Below are 16,924 nucleotides of genomic sequence, written 5' to 3' on the forward strand. Positions count from 1 at the left end.
TCTGATATTTTATTGTTGGTGTACAGAAATACCTTCAATTTCTGAATTATTGACTTTGCACCCTGCTATTCTGCCAAATTCACTTATTAGGTCGAGTAGTTTTTCGTGGAGTCTATAGGGTTTTCTATGTATACTATCATGTCATCTGCAAATAATGACAGTCTTAATTCCTGTTTTCCAATTTGGATGCCTTTTATTTCTCTTTCTTGTCTGATTGCTGTGGTTAGAACTTCCAAGACTATGTTGAATAGGAGTGGAGAGAGTGGACAGCCTTGTCTTTTTCTTGATCTCAGGGAGGATGCTTTCTGATTTTGTCCACTGAGTATGATGCTGGCTTCAGGTTTCTTATATATGGCCTTTATTATGTTGAGGTATGCTCCCTATATTCCCATTTTGCTGAGTGTTTTTATCATAAATGGGTGTTTTACTTTATCAAATGCCTTTTCAGCATCTATTAATATGATCATCTGATTTCTGTCTTTCATTTTGTTTATGTGGTGTATTATGTTTATTGATTTGCAAATATTAAACCATCCTTGCATCCCTGGGATGAATCCCACTTGATCGTGGTGTATGATCTTTTTAATGTGTTGCTGGATCCTGTTTGCCAATATTTTGTTGAGGATTTTAGCATCTATGTTCATCAGCGATATTGGCCTGTACTTTTCTTTTTTTGTTGTATCTTGGCCTGGTTTTGGAATTAGAGTAATACTGGCTTCATAGAAAGAGTTTGGGAGTTTTCCCTCTTCTTGGGTTATTTTGGAATAGTTTGAGAAGGGTAGGTGTTAGTTCTTCCCTAAATGTTTTGTAAAATTCACCTGTGAAGCCATCTGGTCCAGGGCTTTTGTGTGTCAGAAGTTTTTTGATTACTTTTTCAATTTTACTCTTTGTTATTGGTCTGTTCAGGCTTTCTACTTCTTCTTGATTCAGTTTTAAAATATTATATATTTCTAGAAATTTGTCCATTTCATCTAGGTTGTCAAGTACTAATTTCTTACAAACCTTTGTATTTCTGTGGTATCAGTTATGATTTCTCCTCTTTCGTTTCTGATTTTGTTTGTTGGGTTCTCTCTCTTTTTTTCTTGATGAGGCTGGCTAAAATCTTGTCAATTTTGTTTATCTTTTCAAAGAATCAGCTCCTACTTTTGTTGATCTTTTGAATTGTTTGTTTAGTCTCTATGTCATTTAATTCTGCTCTGATCTTGATGATTTCCTTCCTTCTACTTGCCCGGGGCTTTGTTTGTTGTTGTTGTTCTAGTTCTTGTATCTGAAGGGTTAGATATTTTACTTGAGATTCGTCTATACTTTATAGGTATGCCTGTATTGCTATGCACTTTCCTCTCCGGACTGCTTTTGCTGTGTCCCATAAGTTTTGGGCTGTTGTGTGTTCATTATCATTAGTTTCCAGAAACTTCTTGATTTCTTCCTTGATGTCATTGTTAACCCATTCATTATTTAATATCCTGTTATTCACTCTCCATGAGTTTGAATGTCTTTGAGTTTTTCCCTTGAGGTTGATTTCTAGTTTCAAGGCATTGTGGTTTGAGAAGATGCTTGATCTAATTTCAATTTTTCTTGAATTTGTTGAGACTTGTTTTGCGTCCTACCATGTGGTCTATCTTTGAAAATATACCACATGCATTTGAAAATAATGTATATTTTGCTTCTTTGGGGTGAAAAGTTCTATATATATCAGTTAAGTCCATTTGATCTAGAGTGTTGTTCAATGCCTCTATATCCTTGGTGTTTCTTTGCTTCGAAGATCTGTCTATTGTTGATAGTGGGGTGTTAAAGTCCCCTACTATGAGTGTGTTGCTGTTGATATCCTTCTTGTAGTCTTCTAGTATTTTCCTTATATAGTTAGGTGCTTCTATGTTGGATGCATATATGTTTACCAGGGTTATATCTTCTTGATGGATTGTTCCCTTAAGTATTATGAAATGCCCTTCTTTGTCTCTTTTTATGGCCTTTGCTGTGAAATCTGTTTTGTCTGATGTAAGTATTGCTAACCCAGCTTTTTTTTCATGTACATTTGTCTGGAATACCTTTTCCATCCCTTCACTTTTAGTCTGTGTATGTCTTTTGTTTTGAGGTGTGTCTCTTGTAGACAGCATATATGTGGGTCATGTTTTCATATCCATGCCACTATCCTATGTCTTTTGATTGGAGCATTTAATCCATTTACATTTAAGGTTATTATTGACAAGCATTTATTCATTTCCCTTTGTACCTGTGTTCCTCTCCCTCTCTCTTTTTCTTCTTTTTCTTGAAGCATTCCCTTTATCATCTCTTGCAATGCTGGTGTTGTGGAGATGTATTCTTTTAGTCTTCCTTTGTCTGGGAAACTCCTTATTTCACCTTCCATTTTGAAAGAGAGCCTTGCTGGGTAGAGTAGTCTTGGTTGTAGGCCTTTGTTTTTCATTGCTTGGAACATCGTTTGTTATTCCCTTCTGGCTTGTGTTTCTGTTGAGAAATCAGTTGATAACCTTATCAGAGCTCCCTTGTATGTTGTTTGCTGTTTTTCTCTTGCTGCTTTTAGGATTCTCTCTTTGTCTTTGAATGTTGTCATTTTAATTATGATGTGCCTTGGAGTGGGCCTTTTCAGGTTCATCTTCATTGGGACCCTCTGTGCTTCCTGGACTTGCATGACTTTTTCTCTCATCAAGTTAGGAAAATTTTCTATCATTACTTTTTCAGTCAGGTTTTCTATCTCATCCTCCTCTTCTTCTCCTTCTTGTATCCCTATGATATAAATATTTTTTTTTATTTCATGTTGTCCTGCAGTTCTCTTAAACCCTCTTCAATTTTTTTCAGTCTTTTTTCATTTTGTTATATTGTCCTCTAACTCACTAACTCAATCTTCTGCTTCGTTTAGCCTGCTTTTGAGTGATTCTACTGTGTTCTTCAGTTCAGAAATTGTATTCTTCCTTTCTTTGTGGTTCTTATCGGTAGTTTTTTTCTATGTCCTTTTTTATGCTGGTGTAGTTCTCTGTAAGTTCCTTGTGGCTTCCCTGGAGTTCTTTGTAGTTTCTCTGGAGTTCTTTCTAATTCCCCCTGAGTTCATTGTAGTTTTCTCTGAGTTTGTCAAGTTCATTGAGCTTCCTTATAACTATTCTTTTGAATTCCATGTCTGATAGTTGGCTTATGTCCGTTCCATCTATCTCTCTTTCTGAGGATTTCTCTTTTCCTTTCAATGGGAAGTTGTTTCTGTGTCTCCCCATGTTGGATGCTTCTTGTTTATTTTTGTTTCTTAGATTTGTCTGCTTTGATTTCCCACCTTTGTTGTATGAGATTCTGTATAGGAGACCTGGTGATTTAGTGGTATAGTCTCTTTGATCTCCTGAGCCTGATGCTCTTGGGACACCCTTTATGCTGTTTGTTTAAGGTGTCTGGTTGTATTTCAGTCCTTCTTTGGTGGACCCTTCCCTCTGACTAGTTGATTGAGAGTCACTCTGCCCACCTTGTCTTGAGTTCTTTTGTGGAGATGCTTTGGGTGCTGTCTTATTTTTCCACCCCTGGTCAAAATTCCATGGGTTTCAAATTTTTTCTGGCTGGCTGGCTTCGAGGAGATCTAGCTGGATTCTGGGGCTGCTATTCTCTCACCTGTGGGCCTGCTGCATCTAGGCTGTGAGCTGCACTTAGTTGAGTCCCCTCCCTCCTGGTCCTGCGGCAACCTCCAGTCTTCCTCAGGCTTGTCTAGCAACCTGTTCTGCTGGTGAGCCAGTGTGCATGCCAATAGTACCTGCCCAGCCTCGGGTCCTGTCTCCACTGCTCCTCCAAAAAAGTCTCTGTGATGCCTCTAGGCAGCAGAACTGGCCTGTGTCCCTGCCTGGTGGAGCCCTGTTTTATGCCTGCTTGTGCCACTTGCCTGCCTGGGGTACTTACCAAGTCTGTGGTTCCACCACAGCTTTCCTGTATGGGCCCCTCTCCCCAGCTCAGTTCTGCTTTTTTGTTTGATGGAGCCTTGGTGTAAGCATCCAGGGTGCAGAGTTGCCAGCCCAGGATTGCCAGCCAAGGGAGTCCCCACCTAGACTTAGTTCATACAGTTTCTCACAGTCTGGGCTATTCATTGTCTTCCCATGCCTCCAGCTGTTTCAATTAAACCTTCTTGTTGACTCCCTTCAGGACTTTGCTGGTTGGGGTGCCTATGGCAGGGGGAAGTTTCTAAGCAGATCCCAGCTAATGAGCCGGTCAGCAGCTGCCCCTTTCGGGTGTGGTGCGGCAGAGGATCCGGTCTGGGAAGCCCAGTGACTCCACTTAGAGAGCTTGGGCCAAGCTTTCTGCCCTCTTTCCCACTGTTTCCACACTCTCTTCCGTGTTCGCCCTATCTGAAATCTGCACTCACTCACTCTACTCTGTGTTTGTACTCCAAGTCCTTCTGTGATGGGAGCAAGCAGCAACATTGTTACCTACTCTGCTGCCATCTTCTTATCCTCCTGAGCAATTTCTATTGTATACATTCAATATATGTTTTTGGTTAATGCTGCTTCATTTGTTTGTGTGTGCTGTATTTGTCTATAAACTTATAATGAACAGTATAAGAATTAACTTGCTCTTTTCTTTTTCTAAACTGAGAATAACTAACTTTCACCATGGCTATTTTAATATGTTTTTCATTATAGAATGGGCTGGTTATGTTAAACTTATGGGTGGTGTTGGAGAAGGGGGTTTACTGGGCAGACTGGTTTAGGATGTCAAGTTACCCACCTGGAGGGTGGGGTAGGGAACTCAGATGATCTATCTGAGGGTTAGGGATAATCTCATATGAGAAGGCAGGTACATGGTCTGAAATATAGGTAGATAAAAATGTCAGTCAAGGCTCCGTTGAGCAGAGAATCATAGAGAGAACTGAATATTGAAGCAAATACTGAAGGGTCCAGGTCATTATCTAGTCCCATGGTATAAGATGTCCTTGGCCTTCAGGAAACTCTGAATATGTGGCTGTATCAGGTAGGAAGGAATATGGGAGTAAAGAGCTGTTCTTGGTATGTTTCTGCCACATTTCCCATTTTTTTCTTTTAGGAGATAATTTTTCTTTTTCTTTTTGTTCCCTTGGAGGTAATTTTTCTTGCTATGTATACCATAAGAGCTAGAAGCACATTTTCCATTTTGGTTTTCCTGTTCTTAAGCAAGACCATCTTACTCGTTAGCTTCAAAGAAGTGAGTTATTCGTCTTCTTTAAATATTAACCTAGAAACTTTGGTATTAGTAGGCGTGAACTGACACACTGCTCTGACATCTCAGCTGTGAGTGGTTGAGCCTGACGTGTGATGTAGGGAGAGGCCCAGCGGTGCTGCTGCCTTGTCTGTGCTTTTTAAATGTTGGTCTTCCGCCTGTTAATATCCACCTGGATGCTCCACAGTTTCCCCAAACTCAGAATGGTCAAACCTAAACCCATTGTATTATATTCCAGAGCTTGTGGATAAATTCTCCATCTTAGGAAATATATCCGCTGTCCTCACAGGAATTTCAGAGTCATTCATGACCCTCGCCTTTCCTTATCCCTCATTCCTCCACAGAATCAAGTGCTAAAGTCTGTTGCTCCTATCTTCTTCCAGTTGTCATTCTCATGCTGCTGCCCTGGTATAGCTCTTGTTATCCCCAACCTGGGTTGTTCCAATATCTTCCTATGGCCTCTCTGCCTCTAGCTTTGATAGATCTCTCCCATCCATTCTCACCAAGCTGCTAGAAAAATCTTTCCATAACCCAGATATGGTCGTGTTTCTCCCTTGCTTGAAACCTTTCAATAACTACCCAGTGTTCTTAAGATAAAAACCCAAATCCTTATCATAAACTACAGTCTGGCTCCAATCAACTCTTCAGGCTTATATCTTGCTATGTTCTTTTTTGTATACCATGATAAAGTTGCCTTGAAGTATTTGTAATTAATTGAATAAATCATATTTTATGCTTTCTCCCCTTATTTATGGTCCTCAGCAACCCTCCTCTTGCTCCTTAGCTCAATAGTCACCTTCTTTGTGAAGTGGAAAATTCCTGAAACATTTACTTACATTCCTCATTCATCAACTATTCCTTCTATTTTCATGGCACCAACTTATATTACAGTGGCTGTATCAATTCATTTCTTCTGTTTGTGAACGTCACCCCATCACTTTACTAGACTGGAAGTTTTTTAATGGCAAGGACTGTGTCTTATTCATTTTGCATATTGTCTGACACATAGTAGTGATCACACATATTTATTTTTTTAAAAAGAATAGATTTGGGGCATAGCTAGTAATCTCAGATATAACATTGATGTGATGACAGTTCTCTCGGCTAATAGGCTTCTTGCATTTTGATAGAGCTTTCTTTTATCTTATCAATGTTATTATATAAATATGGAAAAAATAGATTCCTTGCCTCTAAAGGTTAAGAGGTTTGCTTTTACAAAATAAGTGGGGTTAGAATTAATTTTTTAAAATTCAACTTTAGACTCTCTGTTGGAGGAGGTTATTGAGGTTGACCCTCAAGTTGTACCCAGGGAATTGGAGGCTCTTCAACTCCTCCCCTGTCTTTGGAATATACATTCCATCCACTATTTCCATAGTGGAGCCCTTTCAAGGACTTAGCCTTGAAAGCATAAGGTATATTTTAGACCATCTGGATTGTATATGTGACAAAACCCAATTAAGGTTTCTATATAAACTTTTAAGATTCTAGTGGGCATGGGAAGAAATCTACTCATCTTGTGGGCCACCCAAGGCAAGCTCTGGAGGTTCCAACCGTGCAACAATTGGCAAGCCAGCAGCAGACGAAGAAATGGGTCTTGGGAAAGAGGCTTCTGCTGGGGAAATCTAGAACTGGCCTTCAACCTCTATGTGGGGAGGGGTGGCCTATATGTTAGAAGTTTGTGGACTATCTAATTACATGGACACTCCCAAACACCAACTGCTATAATGTGTTTGTTTGAGGAACTACATATGGCAAAGAGAAACAAATGGCTGCAACTGTGGGCTGGCATCTACTGTGGCAGTTGGCCGGCCACCAATGCCCACTGAGATGCTGAAGCTCGAGTTGGAAAGCTGGGAGGAGAACTAAGGTCAGAGAAGAGCCTGCTGTTGTCCACTGTTCTGCTAGCTTCAGGCATAGCAGACAAGGTTGGAGAGCAGGATAAAAGGTTGGAGGACTTAGTGTGCTGTTTTGCAAAGCTAAAAGGGCACAAACTGCAGAGGATTAAGGTATGAATACTTATTACAGAGCCTGATTAGGATGCTAAGAAGTAGAATCCCTGGGAAAATGAGGAGAACCAAGGGAAGGATGTTGTAATGATTGACAATGAAGCACCTGGTTGTCCAACCCCTCCTATAATGGTATGGAAGTCACAAATCTGGAGTGGCCTGCAACTTTCTTCTGTCTCTCCTTGTCCTCCATGTATGGGGACCAGCTTCAGATTTCACCTGTGAAGCTCCTGAGTTTTGAACCAACAGTATAGCCAAATACTGAATGTCTTACAGACTCCATTTTGAATTGATGCTAGATTGTGCTGTCTTTCTGGATGCTGTTCCAATATTCTATTAAATATATGTATGTACTAATATAATATAATATAATAAGATAACTTTAATTTTTCCAAGTACATGTTAATTTCATTTTCTTTTAGAATATATTCTTTTATGTTATTAAGGTGTGCAATGAGAAGATGAAGATTGAGATCCATAGTAAATCTTTAAAAATTAGGTATAAAAATAAACCAAGTTGGATAATACATACTTGGTGAATAAAATGTGTTAAATCTTTAAAAAAAGAAAGTTTACTTTGCACATCATGATTTTGCCTTGGCCCTTAAGGCATTATTTAAAACAAAGCTTTATTTCTCCCCCATGTTCATTGTAGCCTTTTAATAAGACCATAAAATGAAAATAATTTTACTTAAAAAATGTACACTGATTTGTTACAAATATCAAGAATTATCAGCAAAAGCCCCATCTATAGATTTTGAGCAAAAAAAACAAAACAAAACAAAACAAAAAAAAAAAACAAAACAAAAAAGAAACATTTCAAATTTAGAACTCGTTTCAACTTTCAGAGTATAAAGTAATCAGTCATCTTGGACTTTAAGATTTGTTCATGAAGCTATTATTGCAATTGAAATGAAGTTGAACAAAAATAATAGCCCATCATTACAATTATATCAATTGTAGCCATTATAGTAAACAGTTTTTATGCATCTAATTTGTTTGCATCCACCAAATTGAATCTTTTCAGCTCTTGAATTTATAGCAAGTTTATTTTCATTCAAAATGGGTTTTGAAAAGATTTCCCACCAGACATTCTTTTTCTTGATTTAGGAATTACTTCTTCTGTTTTTCCCATTCTCCCTCTTCTCTCCCCCAGACTTTAAAAATAAACACCATGATCCTTTGTCCGTTGTCTACGGCTTGAGAAGGCTCTCTGCATGGCTGTCTAATGAGGAAATTACCACAGGGATGTCAGTGGTAGTCACGCCCCTTTGCCACTGCAGGTTTGTTCCATTACTGACCAAGGATTTGGGCTGTGTCTGTAGCCCATATGTTCTTCTGATGTCCTTATTTGGGGTAACATTTAAGCATTACTTGCTATAGCAATGCCCAATTGCATGACCCATAATTAGTCTGAATAACATTTTCCATTTTAAACCCTGATTTTATGGGGTTTACTACTTGGCCCATAAAATCTTGTTCCAAGCTTATCCTTGGCATAGTTTTTAGCATAAGCAAAGTTATCACAGAAAAAATCTTAAGCTCAAGTCCTGAACCTATGGGGTGAAAAAGCAAATTCATATTAATTGACATAGAAAAGCTCCTGCAGGTTTGTTAAAGGGTGGCAGCATCTTTGTTGTTACTGGTTTTGTGCACAAGTTTTGTAACATCAGCAACAGACCTGGATTGGGGAGGTTCAAAGGTGGGTTTCAGAAAATAAATACATAGGTAATATTCTTACCTTTGGGGGATTAAAGAAGTGGCTAAAGATTTTCAGAAAAAAACAAAAACAGAAACAAGAATGGCATGAATTTGGGGAAGTGTCTCTCCTATAGATTTGATAAATGAGCACCAGAAGCTCTTTAAAGAAACCGAGTCTTACATAAAACTGGTAATTTTTTGTGATAAAACATGCCTATTTGAATATTAGCACCTGTCCCCACAGCAGAATAACATTGGTCAACATTCACTCAAACAAATAAACATTTCTGTTTCAATGAATTTATTTGATAGTGTCATCTATGGAAGGAAGTGTCATTTTGTTTTGTTTTGGTTTTTTGCATCCATTAGTGTACTGCAGTGGCTCTCAAGATGTGGTTCCTGAGCAAGACCAGTGTCTCCTGGGGACTCATTTAGAAATGAAAATTCTGGGGACCCATCTTAGACCTATTGAATCAAACAACTGTGTGCGGTAAGGCCCAGAAACCTGTGTTTTTTTGCAGTGATTCTGAGGCCTACTGAAGTGTGGGAACCACTGAGGCACTGGTTAGAAAGTGGGCTGTGTGATCATGGAAATCTGGCTTTTCCCCTTGGTTTTGTCTCCTCTTTTGCAAATTAATTAAACTCCTAGATGCTTAATATTTTTACTTGTATTTATTTATTTATTTACTTATTTATAATAATGATAATATCACAATAATGATAAAGAATGATAAGATATACATCATAGGGTTTTAATAGTTATGTAATGAAGTAATATTTATGATAAACCCTTAGCACATTGTCTGGTAGATATTCAATGCCCAATAAGTAACAATTATACCCATACAAATAAAGAAGGGGAAAGTGGGAGAGTCATTTTGAATTTATCAAGCTATGATAGAAGGATTTCTTATTTCTCTTAAGACGCATGGCACATTTTGTGGGGACATGAGTTGGAGAGTAGTTGAACTACTGTCTTATGAACCATGTCGCCAGGGCAGTTTTGCCTCTCTCGCTTTGGCTGTGACTTATAACTCTCTCTGTACATAACATAAGCCCAGACAAAGAGGAGAATGAAGGATACTCCACAAATAATAGTATACTCCACGAATAATAGAAGTGATTTAAGCAAAGAATAATAAGGAAGTTGTCTTCCTAAAGCAAGGAAAAATAATCTTCAGACTTTATGTTAGATGATTTCTCAGTTGTTTTCAAGTTATGTAAATAGATGTTAATCAGTAAATAGAAGTATATTAAGTGTCAATAGGGCAGAGGAATTTACTTATTCACATGGCTTCTAACGATTTTTTTAGCATTAATTAGCTAATGTTTTGAAGGTAAATGTTACTATAGAAGTTACAAAAATTAGTATGTCAAAGATTATGAATCTGTCATTACCAGAAACAATTACAATCTGTAGCTCTGCTGTAATTGCACATATTTATATAATAATTTAGTGCCAAAGGAAGTTTAGAACATACCTTAAAGATTTAAATATCATTTCAAATAAAGAAAAATTATTCTAAATAAACAAACACTGTAATAATAAATTCTTAAAAAATTATCTGTGATATTTGGCATGCCAAAGTTTTATTTTTACTCTGATTAAAAACAGGTGATTATTTTTCACTTTGAACTTTGGAATTTATATTTATATTCTGAAGTCTTTTTGTATCTTAAAAGTAGCTTGAATTGCTTCTCTCTCTTTGTATACACACACACTTTTTTTCCTCAAAATTGAATTCTTTCACACATATAAATAAATATTAAAGAATTATCTTTCAAAATAAAATAACTACATGGACACAATTCAAAGTTTTTCTTCCTCAATTTGATTGAAGAATGGCAGTAAATGTAACTAATAATAAATAAATATAATAAGGGGAACTAAGTCATTTAATTTTGGGGTGCAACATTGTAAGTTAGATATGACATAGTGATATAAAATAATTTAACAATAACCTTCAGAAAGCAGTATTTACTGTGTGAATGAGAGAAGGTGGGAGAATATTTAGGAAGGAGATGGCTGGATTACATCTCAAGTGTCTTCCAAGGTGACAGTGAAATGTGAAAGGCTGGGAAATTCTCTCCTCTTGAAGGTATGGTAGAATGGATGGGGGAGCAGCATTTTCCTCTTTATTTTTTCACTGCAGAAAATGCTGGAAGTAGCATGATATATGAGATCACAAGAATAGGATGTGAAATCAGTTGTGTCTGGTTGTAAGTGCCTTCTCATTACTTCTTACCTGTGTGACCTTAGGTGAGTCTCTTACCTCCTCTGAGACTTAGTTTCCTGAAAGTTGTAAAATGGGCACATTGAGGTCAACTGTGATAATATATATGAAAGCAGATGGTAAAGCTACAAATGTTAGTTGTTATTACCAAAAATGTTATCTCACGTTATACCCATTTTTCTCTTTTCTTGGAAAATAATTAGTAGGCCAAAGAGCATGTTGCCTTTCTCTCACCCTTAGCATTTCAAGTAAGGCAGACTGGATAACTAAACCACCAGAGCTCATAAGGTGACTATGCTGCAAGGATATGACCCTGGTTGCGCTGGATCTTAAATGGTCATATTTAAGGATACATATATATGCCAGTTGGATGATTAGTATGTTTTTCCAAATACCCAATATAGTCAATATATAAAGACTTTCATCTTTGGTGATTGGCAATATTCATTTTCTCTAATTCAGGAAACACCAATTGGGAGACTTCTAAGTATCTTTTGGAATCCACGCTGAAGGGGAGCTTCAGAGGCAAAACATTTTGTATAGAAAGGCTCTTGGAATTTTGCTCAGTATCCTTCCTTAGATGGGATCTGAGGAGCCAGGCCTTAATGTGAGTTTTTCTCTGTTGGCATCTTTATGATGATGAGGTTTAATCACATGTTGGTAGTTTCCTTTAATGTGTCTGGGGATTTAGGAGGGGTTGGAAACCCCAGCCAAGCTACTTTGAGAACAAATGTATAATAAAATGACTTTCCACTTCCTCTCATTTTATTTTCTGCTTTGTTTCTCATTATGTAAATTCCAGAAAATTAATCATGCATTAGAATAAGACAAACATGGCCCTTTTGGTCAGAGTTCTTCATTCATCTGTGTTAGATGTTCAGGAATGGAGTACCTCATTGTGTTTTTTAATTTCATGAGAAGAAGAGGGATTGAGTATATTCAAGAATATCTTTGATTAAGGGAAAAATATCAGGCCCAGAATGTTTCATGATACAGGGCTGAGAACAGAATATTGCCAAGTAATCACTCTAGGAAAGAGGGATTTAGCCTTTTCATAGAAGTTTAATGATTGAAACACTTTAAACAAGGAAAGCAGAGAAACTTTCTTTTGGGATTATTATTTATTTAATTCTTACTAACCCATGATAGAACTCTAGCTTTGAGTAAATCCAATTCTTGATTGACTTTTTTTCCTGAAAATCCTCTGCCAGATAATTTTGGGGTGGATTGGGCAAGTAATGCCCTGCTTCACTTCTTTTTTGCTCTTCTCCTATTTAAAAACACCCCACCCCAAGCCCAGCTATTTGACCCCTATCTACAACTGTTAATTATCAACCATGTCATATGTACTTCCCACAGTATTAGAAACACTTACCTTGCATTATCTTATTTTAGTTTTGTAGCAATTCTGAGTGCAAATGCTATTATTGTTTCTATTTTGTAGAAAAGGGAATTGAGGTGTGGAGATTAAATAAGTTGTTCTAGATCCCTTGGCTAGTAAGTATCGGGTCACAGATAAACTCCCAGGGTGTCTTTCAGTTAGTAGGCTGAAGAGCTTTTTGCCTTTCTCTCAGCCTTAGCACTTCAAGGAAGGCAGACTGGTCAACTGAACCAGCTGAGCTCATAAGGTAACTATGCCACATGGACATGGTCCTTCATTAGGAGGAAACTTAACTTAGTTTGGTACCTCAGGTGACTCAGTTCAAACTCAAATTCACTATATTGATCTTGCTTCAGTTTCACATTTCTGCCATGTTTAGGGGATTAACTCCTGTCCCCTGATTTGTGTCATACTCCCTATAACTGCATTTCTGTCTTGTTACCTAAACCAGGACTTCTCAATAGTGACAGCATTTGGGGCCATATAATTCTTCATTGGGAGGGACTGTTTGGTCAGTCCACTGTAGGATGTTTGGCAGCATCCTTGGCCTCTACTCATCAGATGCCCAAAGTACCCTCCTAAGGTATGACAACCAGAGTGTCTCCAGACATTATTTAGTTTTCCCAGTGGAGGAAATAACCCATTGCTTGGAAACCCTTGTCTTATAGCTACATCCCTTACTGGATGGTCTGATAATTACTTTGTCCTATCTAAACCATGACTCTCTTGTTCTGTCAATTTTTGCTAAATAACAGCACTGAGTGTCAGTCCTGTGCCTGGACTTTTGTAGTACCACAACTCCCTGAGGCCAGCTGCTCACTGGAATCTCTGCATATTTTCTGAGTTTGTACTCCCCATTACCATGCATTTGTCTTGGGACACACCTGTTGGCTAGGACTTTCAGTACTATGTTAAATAAAAGTGGTGAAAGTGGATATCCCTGTCTTGTTCCTGATTTTAAGGGACATGCTTTTAGTTTTTGCCCATGGAGTATGATGTTGACTGTGGGTTTGTTGTACATGGCCTTTATTATGTTGAGGTATAATCCCTCTATTCCACTTTGCTGAGAGTTTTTATCATAAATGGGTGCTGGATTTTATCAAATGCTTTTTTGGCATCTATTGATATGATCATGTCCTTTTTATCTTTTTGTTTGTTTATGTGATGTAACACATTTATTGATTTGTGACTATTGTACCAATCTTGCATCCCTGGTATAAATTGCACTTGATCATGTTGTATGATCTTCTTAACGTATTGCTGCATCTGTTTGCTAATATTTTGTTGCAGATTTTAGCATCTATGTTCAACAGGGATATTGGCCTATAATTTTTTTCTTTAGAGTGTCTTTATCTGTTTTGGAATTAAGATATTGCTGGCCTCGTAAACTGAACTCGGGAATCTTCTTTCCTCTTGAATTTTTTGGAATAATTTGAGAGGGATGGGTGTTAGTTCTTTTTTGAATGTCTGGTAAAATTCACCTGTGAAGCCATCTGTTCTAGGACTTTTGTTTACTGGGACTTTTTTGATTACTGCTTCAATTTCATTAGTTGTGATCAGTCTCCTCTGGTTTTCTGATTCTTCCTGATTCACTTTTGGAGGATTGTATATTTTTAGAAATTTATTCATTTTGTACAAATTATCCAGTTTGTTGGCATATAGTTCATACTATTTTCTTACAATCATTTGTATTTCTGTGGTGTCAGTTGTTAACTTCTTTTTCATTTCTTCTTTTATTTGGTTCTTCTCTCTTTCTTTTTCTTTAGTCTGGTTAAAGGTTTATAGTCTTGTTTATCTTTTCAAAGAACCAGCTCCTGGTTTCATTGATCTTTTATATTGATTTTTAGGCTCTTTTGTTTATATTTGCTCTGATTTTTATTATTTCTTTTCTTCTACTCACTTTGAGCTTTGTTTGTTGTTCTTTTTCTAGTTCCTTTAAATGTAAAGTTAGGTCGTTTATCTGAAAATTTTCTTGTTTCCTGAGGTAGACCTGTAGTGCTATGAATTTCCCTCTTAGAACTGCTTTTGTGGTGTTCCATAGGTTAGGGTTTTTTGTGTTCTTATTTCCATTTGTTTCTAGGTATCTTTTGATTTCTTCCTTGATCTCATTGTTAACTCATTCATTGTTTAGTAACATTATTTAGCCTTCATGTTTTTGCATGTTTTTGTTTTGTTTCTTGTGATTGATTTCTAGTTTCATACTATTATGGTCAGAGAAGATGCTCGATATAATTTCAGTCTTTTAAAATTTATTGAGAACTGTTTTGTGTTTTAACATGTGGTCTATCCTAGAAAATGTTCAATGTGCACTTGAAAAGAATGTATATTCTGCTGCTTTTGGGTAAAATACTCTGAAGATATTAATTAAATCTATCTGATCTAATGTGTCCTTTAAGGCACTGTTTCCTCGTTGATATTTTTGTCTGGAAGATCTATCTATTAAGGTGAATGGGTGTTAAAATCACCTACTATAACTGTATTACTGTTGATTTCTTTTTTTATGTCCATCAAGATTTGCTTTATATATTTAGGTGCTCCTATATTGGGTGCATAAATGTTTACAAGGGTTATATCCTCTTGTTGGATTGCCCCCTTTATCAATATGTAATACCCTTCTTTGTTTCTTACTAAAGCATTTTTTAAAGTCTATTTTGTCAGATGTAAGTATTGCTACCCCAGCTTTATTTTTATTTGCATTTTTATGAAATAACTTTTTCCATCCTCTTTTAGTCTGTGTATTTTTCATTCTGAGGTGGGTCTCTTGTAGACAGCATATATATGGGTTTTATTTTCTTATCCAGTCAACTATCCTATGTCTTTTGGTTGGAGCATTTAAGCCATTTACACTTAAGTGATTATTGATAGGTACATATTTATTTTTATTTTATTCTTTTAACTATGCTCCTCTTTTTTTCCCTTTCTTCTTTTTCTTCTTCTTAAAGACAACCCTTTAACATTACTTATAATACTGGTTTGGTGGTAATAAACTCCTTTAGCTTTCTCTTGTCTGGGAAGTTCTTTATTTCTCCTTCAATTTTAAATGATAGCTTTGCTGATAAAGTAACACTAGCTGTAGGTCCTTACTTTGCATCATTTCGAATATCTCATGCCAATCCTGTCTGGCCTGAAATGTTTCTGTTGAGAAATTAGCTGTCAGTTTTATGGAAGCTCCCTTGCAGATAACTAACTGTGTTTTTCTTGCTGCTTTTAAGATACATTCTTTATCTTTAATCTTTGCCATTTTAATTATGATGGAACTCTTTGAGTTCTTTTTCTTTGGAACTCTCTGTGCTTCCTGGATTTGTGTTTCCTTTTTCCTTTACCACGTTTGGGATGTATTCCATACTTATTTCTTCAAATAGGTTCTCAATCCCTTGCATTCTCTCTCTTTCTTCTCGTGTAGCTATGGTGCAGATGTTGCACTTCATGTTTTTCCAAAGGTCCTTTGAACTATACTTGCTTTTAAAAAATTATATTTTTTTCTATTTTCTGTTCTCATTGGGTCTTTTCTGCTACCTTGTCTTTCATATCACTGATTCTATCCTCAGCTTCATCCAGCCTACTGTTTATTTCTTCCAGTGTATTCTTTATTTGATGTTATATTCTTTATTTTTGCCTTTTTTTTTTTTTTGGTATGGGTTCTATGTCCTTTTTCATACTGTTGAGCATTCTTATAATTATTAATTTGAAATCTATAGCTTATAAATTGCTTGCCCCCATTTCACTTGCCTCTTTTTCTGGAGATGTTGTTTCATTTGGAGCATGTTTCTTTGTCTCTCCACTTTGGCTTCCTATTTAAGTTTGTTTCTATGTATTAGATAGATTTGCTATGACTCCCAGTCTTGGTTGGGTGGCCTTATGTAGCAGGTGTCCTTTGGGCTCTGGTGGTGCAGTCTCTTTAATCACCTGAGCTGGGTGTTCCAGGAGTATCCCTTGCGTGAGTTATGTGGGCCCTCCTGTTGTAATTGAGTCTTAATTGCTATTGGCCCCTTAGTGTGTGAGATCGACCCTCAGGCTGACCAACTGTGAGGCTCAGCTCTAACCATGGCATGTGAGCTGCTATACAGGTACTGACCACAAGAAGCAAAATTTGCCTCAGCAGGGTCAAGTACCTGCTGAGATTTCTGTTTGTATATGAAACTTATAGACCCTTCTCTGATGTTGTCTGAAGCTAGCCTCTCAGTGTGTTGGTTCTGGGTCTCTTGGGAATGACACAGGTGCACGCCAATGTCAGATACTGCCTGTGACTGGCCTTGGGTAACCTGCTTGGAGTTACAAGTGATCTATAGTTTTAAGCTGATTTGCTGGGCTTGGGTGTGCATGGGAAGGACCAAGCTGTGCACCAAGGCTGACTTTTACTAGCACTAGTCCCAAGGGCAGGTCAGCAAAATTCCCAAAGCACCCTTAGATCCACCTCTGCTTGCCTC

The sequence above is a fragment of the Furipterus horrens genome, unplaced genomic scaffold, assembly GCF_987537825.1.
Source record: "Furipterus horrens unplaced genomic scaffold, mFurHor1.1.pri manual_scaffold_4, whole genome shotgun sequence".
In the NCBI taxonomy this organism is placed as follows: domain Eukaryota; kingdom Metazoa; phylum Chordata; class Mammalia; order Chiroptera; family Furipteridae; genus Furipterus; species Furipterus horrens.